Genomic DNA, 7,163 nt, shown 5'->3' on the forward strand with positions numbered 1-7,163 from the left:
CTCCCTGTATTCCGTGAGATCTAACCTTGCTAATCAGTCTCCCATGGGGAACCTTGTCGAACGCCTTACTGAAGTCCATATAGATCACATCTACTGCTCTGCCCTCATCAATCTTCTTTGTTTTATTACAATTAAAAACATAAGTGGCAGAAAGTGAAGGAATTTTCTGAGAGTGTGCTGCTCTCCACCAGAACCCCCAGCCTGTTATGGATGGCAGCCTTCATTTGCAACTGGCCTGTCATGCCTCTAGAATTAACGAGCGACATATTGCAAAAGTGTGTGTGTGTGAGAATTTAGCCAACAAAGACACGTTGACGCTTGATATTACAGAAAGACTTTGGATCTACATATACACACACACATATCTGTTCAAACTCAATCTAATTGACTTGCACTTAAACAAAAAAGGAACATTTCCTTTCATCCACCTGTCAACAACTGCCTTCTTAGCAATCCCACTGTCATTTATCAAAACAATAAATCAAGACCCAAGCTAACTAATTAGTTATTCCCACAATTTAATCATGCTTGAAATTTTTACATGGCCAAACATGTCAATAATCACATTAGCTGCTCAGCTATTTTCATACATCTTACCCGAACTTAACATTTTTTGGAACAATGCGTGTTCCGAACAGACACCAAATTAGCAAGTCTAGACAAATCGCCCGAAAATTCAGATGGTTAAGTCAGTTAATTAACTATAATGTTGGAGACGAATCTAATATCATTCTGTTGACTCCGAACACATGAGCCCACCCAAGAACAAAATCCCAGATTTCTATTACCAACGGGTTACAGTAGATCAGCTACACAGGCTGCAACTGTTGAAGGTAGTTCACCATCACTTCCGTCAAAGTAATAAAGGAGCTGGCTTTGTCAGAGAGACACACACAAACACATTCTGTTAAAAGACGTTCATAAAATGATTTAAAATAAAAAGGCTTTGAAACTTATAACGCAAAACAAAATACTTCACTGCTATAACATGATAAACAAAACACCAGTGTACACAGGTCACTGTTGTTCACCTACATGCTAAAAACAGATTTTCATGGTAAACAAATTTTGGACAAACTTAAAAGCAGAAGCTAGCTTCATTTTGAAGAAATATCAAAGCCCTTCCTGTTTAATCTGGTAATTTTACCTGTACTGTTCCACACCCATGCTAGTGTGACATGCTCACATTTGTACACATAACAAAACACTGTGTAGAACCTGTTGAACACAGAAGATACTCCAAATGCTGCAGATTGAAGGAGGAAGGTTTTAAGGGTTAAAGTTCACATCAACGCTGTTGTTTCCTGTTCAGATGGAGGGTGGACCAGGGTTACTGGGCGTGACATACATGAATCTTACAACACAACCAGTATAATGAAGAAACATGGCTTAACTCTTTACATACAACATATTATTCAAACAATGGCACTCATTTTTAAACAGTCCTCAATGCTTTAAATTGAAAACTTTTTGATCCCTTTTAAATTAGTTGCATTTTTACAAATTTCTGTTTAAATACTGAATCATTGTCAGGGTCAAAAAACAAATTAAAAAATTAACCAATAATTTTATTTATGAGTTAAATCAAATATCTGCCTACCACCTTGCACAAAACACATTGAAGGTTGCCATTATATTGAGTACAATTTATAAAACCAGTTACTAGCATCAAGAAAATGCACAGTGGAATTTTTAGTTATGAATCTGCTGCTCTTAATTATTAACTTTCTTCACTCAGTGACTGACTAAGTCAGAAGTCACATGGCATCAGGTTATAGTCCAACAGTTTATTTGAAATCAGAGGCTTTAGGGCGCAGCTCCTTCCTCAGGTGAAGTCTGAAAGCTTGTGATTTTTAATAAATCTGTTGAACTATAATCTGGTGTCATGTGACTTCTGACTTTTCACCTCCCCCCATTCTCAGTCCAACACTTGTACCTTCACATCAGTGAGGATGATTTCTGTGGTTGAACTCCATATAACATGCATGCAGGAACTGAAGACATTGCTGCATGAAAATTTAACTTATTCAAAATGTAACTAGCATTCAGGCATTTTAAAAATGATCCCCCATCATCTTTGCCTGAAAGTGTTGACTTTTTCCACTAGAATGCAACTTCATTGATACTGCATTTCTTTTCTGCAATTGTTTGCAATTCCAGTTTGAGTCTTCATTATAATTGTTCTGAAGCAATTTGACAATAGGGGCTGTCAGAACAAAGTCCAAAACTATCCTCACCCGAAACACACATTACTGTCAAAGCAGAAAAGTTGATCCCCCTCTTTTGAAAAGGCCTTAAATGCTATATAAGACCAATTGTAATACACCTCCCAAACAGATCAGGTAATTCAACACCTTAAGGGTTTCAAAGTTGAGAAAGTGGCAGCTCATTGAATTCTAACCAATCATGGGTTTGTCTTTGCTGTTTTTAAATTCTGTTGCTATATAAACAGATTCCTTGTGTGTAAGCCAAGAAAGACAGGTTGTTTGAGCATATTTTTCAAAAAGCAAGTATACTGATTCAGCAGCGAGTGACAGAAATCAGCACAACAGGTGACTCAGCAGGTGTTGAGAGAACACACAAAAGTATGTGGATACACCTTATCTATGTTCAATTGGTGCATTTATATGTTACATAGAGTCATGAGGTGTGGCTATCATAACGTTAATCATCTACCTATTGGGACAAATATTTGTGAGATTGAAAGTGGAGTGTATTATGGTAACTGCTTAGGAAGTAGTTGAAGAGCTCTATAATGAATGGGCCATTAGAGTGCGGAATATTTTCCTATCTGGTAGCATTGTGAGAACAGATTTATTGAGCCATACAGATATTACCCATAATGTCCAAGATCATTGGAAATCTTGCCCATGCCACATAGGATGTTACTGGCTTTTTCCTGGAACAAAGTTAGCAATCTTTGTGACCTCCATTTATATTGGCAGTGCTGCACCTGGAGAGGAATTTCTGTCTCCCATTCTTTATTTCAGGTTTCCTTTATGTATATTGCAAATTCTCATTTTAGTACATTGCTACATTCATTTGATAGATATAGAACATAGAACATAGAAAAGTACTGCACAGAACAGGCCCTTAGGCCCACAATGTTGTGCCGAGGTTTAATCCTAATGTAAAATATAGTAACTTAACCTACACACCCCTCAGCTCACTGCTATCCATGTGCATGTCCAGCAATAGCTTAAATGTCCCCTATGACTCTGCTTCCACCACCACAGCTGGCAACACATTCCATGCATTCACAACTCTCTGTATAAAGAACTCACCTCTGATGTCTCCTTTATACCTTCCTCCTCATATCTTCAAACTATGACTTCTCGTACCCAGTCAATCCTGCCCTGGAGAAAAGTCTCTGGCTGTTGACTCTATCTATTCCATTCATTATTTTGTACACCTCGATCAGGTCTCCTCTCTTCTTCCTTCTCTCCAGAGAGAAAAGTTTGAGCTTATTCAACCTCTCTTCATAAGGCAAGCCGTCCAGTACAGGCAGCATCCTGGTAAACCTTCTTTGCACCCTCTCCAAAGCCTCTGTATCTTTCCTATAGAACTGGACACAATATTCCAAGTGCAGATATTGTGAGAGATCGCCTCCTTTTCTAAGATTCCCATCTATGTTTGCCATATTCAAAAGATACTGAGGAGATCTTCCTCCCAAGTGATATGAATTAAAGTTAGCGAAAGATAAACAAATATTTCACTACCAGTTTAAAAGTTGGAGAAATCCAGTATGTTTGTAAATATAAACAAGGGCACCTCATTGTTTTGTATTAGAATGAACCCAACAGAAAGAAACAAGTATTAATTCAAAAGTTATACATTTATCCTTGAATGTCCTTTTAACATAATTTTATGGAATATTTATTTTTACTTCATGACACCTTGATGCCTTTTTAAAAAAAACCCTGCTACTGTTATTTCATGTTAAATGTAGCTGCGATCTGAATGCACCAAGTTTCACAAGCTACAATGAAACAAGTCACCAGTTAATACATTTTTCACATTTTGATCAATATTGACTTTAATTGAAAAAGAGTTTGTTAACAAAGGAAACCAATTTATTAACTCAAGTTCAATAGCCATTTGATGGCACAAAACTAGAATATTGATGTAAAAAGATACTTTTGTCAAAGATGTTTGTCCTGTACTCATCACAAGAATTCATAAGAAATACTGAAATAACAGTGGGGATACATATTTATACTCTATGAGAGAAGAATGCTCATTGTTTGGCAAGTTCAGTCTGGTTGAGGCATTGCCAAGGATGATGCACCAGTTAATGATGGCTGACAGTTAACTGACAAGCTTTCAACCAGTCAGTTTGACTCAAAATGGTCAAGGCGTTTCCCTGAGTAGTGAACCAGAGACTGTCACCTGTTTGATGCTTTGCAACAAGTGCAGTGTATGCGCATGATATTTCTGTTTGTGAAGACGAGAGCCCTGTATATTAATTTATGTAATTTTCAGTCCACACAAGTGCACCACACTGCAAACCTAACAAAAAATTTGAAATTAGTTGTCACCATCATTCTCCTAGCATGTATAGCATTTGAACTATTATATAGACACAATGCAGAAAAGTTTCAGAGTCAGTGGGGCGACAAATGTAGAACAAAAATGTCAGATATCTCCCCAAGGCCTTTTCCCTGGGGCGGGGGAGTCTAAAACTGGAGGGCATAGGTTTAAGGTGAGAGGAGAAAGATTTAAAAGGGACTTAAAGGGCAACTTTTTCATGCAGAAAGTAATATGGAATGAGCTGCCAGAGGAAATGGTGGAGGCTGGTACAATTACAGCATTTAAAAGGCATCTGGATGGGTACATGAATAGGAAGAGTTTGGAGAGATATGGGTCAAATGCTAGCAAATGCGACTAGGTCAGATTGAGATATCTGGTCAGTGTGGATGAGTTGGACCGAAGGGTCTGTTTCCAGGTTAAATGACTCTGACTTTATGCCTCACATATCTGGATTTTTAAAAAAATCTGAGCAGCCTGTATTCTGAGCTCATAACTGAAACTCATTTTAATTTCCAGTCTATCCAAACATGTGGTGTATATAACTTTATTTCATTGACTTGTGGAAAAAGGACATTGCAGACAAGACCAGCAACTATTGCCCATCCCTAATTGCCCTTGTGCGAACAGTGGTGAGCTGCTTTCTTGAGTCGCTGCATTCCTTGAGATGTAGATACACCCTATTAGGAAGGGAATTCTAGGATTTTGACCCAACAGCAGCATCATAGAGTCCTACAGCACAGATATATGCCCTTTGGCCCACCATGTGTATACCAACCAACAAACACCAACAATATGAATCCCATTTACCCGCATTTGGTCCATAGCTGACTATGCCTCGGCATTGTAACTACTCATCCAGATACTTCTTAAATGTTATGAGGGTATCTGCTCCCACCACCCTCTCAGACAGCACATTCCATCTTTCTGCATCCCTTCTTTTCAGGTCGCCTCTCAACCACTTGCTCCTAACATTAAACTTAAGTCTTCTGGTCTTAGACATGTCTGCCTCGGGGAAGAGATTCTCATGATCTATCCTGTCTATGCCTCTCATTATTTTGTACACCTCAATCAGATTCCCACTCAGCTCCAGGGAGAACAAATTCAGCCTGTCCAGTTTCTCCTCATAACTGAGACTCTTCACCCCAAGCAACATCCTGGTGAACCTCCTCTCCACCCTCTCCATTGTAATCATGTCCTTCCGATAGTGTGGCAACCAGAACTGCACACAGTATTCCATCTGTGGCCTAACCGATGTTTTATAAAGACTTCCTTGCTCCTTTATTCCATGCCCTGGCTAACGATGGCAAGCATCCCATATGCCTTCTTCACCTCTCCCTGTACTGACACCTTCAGGGATCTATGGACTTGTACACCAAGGTCCCTTTGTTTCTCAGAACTCCCTGGGGCTCGACCATTCATTCCCATAATCTCAAAATACATCACCTTGCACTTATCCAAATTAAATTCCATCTGACAATGCTCTGCCAATTTACCAGCTGATCAATTTCCCAAGACTATCCTCCTCACTATCAACAACACCACCAATTTTCATGTCATTTGCAAACTTACTAATTAAACATTCTACATTCATATCTGAGTCATTAATGTAAATAACAATCAACAAGGATCCCAGCACCAAACCCTGTGGTGCACACCTGGTCACAGGCTTCCAGTTACAGACAGCACCATCATCATCATTGGATATGTCTTGTCTCACCAGCACACAGGCCCATCAGAGTTGGAGGCACAGTAGCAAACACAGTAATAGCTGGGAGGGAGTTGAGATGGGCATCTTTAACACACACTCTAGACTCTGTGAAGTCACCTGGCATCAAGTCAAACATGGGCAAGGCAACCTCCTGCAGGCTACCTACCTCGACTATCAGCTGATGAATTAGTAAGCCTCCATAATGAACAACCTTTGAAAGAAGCATTGACCGTGGCAAGAGTGCAGAATGTATTCTGTAGGGGATTTCAATATTCACCATCAAGAGTGTTCCAGTGCTCCCACTAATAGCCAAGTTGACTGAGTCCAAAAGGACATTGCTGTTAGACTGTGACTGCAGCAGGTGGTGAAGGAACCAACATGAGAGAAAAACCCACTTGTCTTCATCCTCAGCGATCTGCCTGCTACAGATGCACTTGTTTGTAACACTACTGGTGGAAGTGACCTTGCAGAGTTTCTGTGGAAACTAAGTCTTGGCTTCATATTGAGGATATTCTCCATCATGTTGTGTGGCCACTAACACTGTGCTAAGTGGGTCAGATTTCAAACAGACTTAACAACTCAAAACTGGATGTCCATGAGTTGTTGTGGGCAAGCAGCAGCAGCTGAATTGTGTTGAACATCATTCCATATCTCATGGCCTGGTGTATCCCTCTCTTTATCAAAACCATTAAGCAGGGTGACCAAACTGAGTTTATTGAAGAGCCCAGCAGGACATTCCAGGAGAAGCATCAAGCACACGTAAGACTGAGGCCTAAACGTGATGAAGCTAAAACACAAGACTACTTGCATGTCAAACTATGGAACCAGTAGGTGATAGATAGATCTAAGTTATCCCACAGTCAGCAGGTCAATCTAAATCCTACAAGTCTTGCCACATACAGCCACGAATGATGGTTAACAGTTA

General features: G+C 39.6%; 1 protein-coding gene across 3 annotated transcripts in view; it reads right to left on the reverse strand.

Annotated features, from left to right (window-relative positions):
• Positions 1-1,278, reverse strand: part of gramd1c (GRAM domain containing 1c) — a 58,774-nt gene extending 57,496 nt beyond the window's left edge. For 2 of the 3 annotated variants that reach the window (XM_043691252.1, XM_043691249.1), the window contains exon 1: positions 1,148-1,278. The gene's annotated coding sequence lies outside the window, so the exon portion shown is untranslated. The remainder of the gene's footprint in view (positions 1-1,147) is intronic. The other variant, XM_043691251.1, reaches the window with a different exon arrangement.
• Between the last annotated feature and the right edge of the window lie 5,885 nt (positions 1,279-7,163).

The sequence above is a fragment of the Chiloscyllium plagiosum genome, chromosome 6 (genome assembly GCF_004010195.1).
Source record: "Chiloscyllium plagiosum isolate BGI_BamShark_2017 chromosome 6, ASM401019v2, whole genome shotgun sequence".
Taxonomy (NCBI): Eukaryota; Metazoa; Chordata; class Chondrichthyes; order Orectolobiformes; family Hemiscylliidae; genus Chiloscyllium; species Chiloscyllium plagiosum.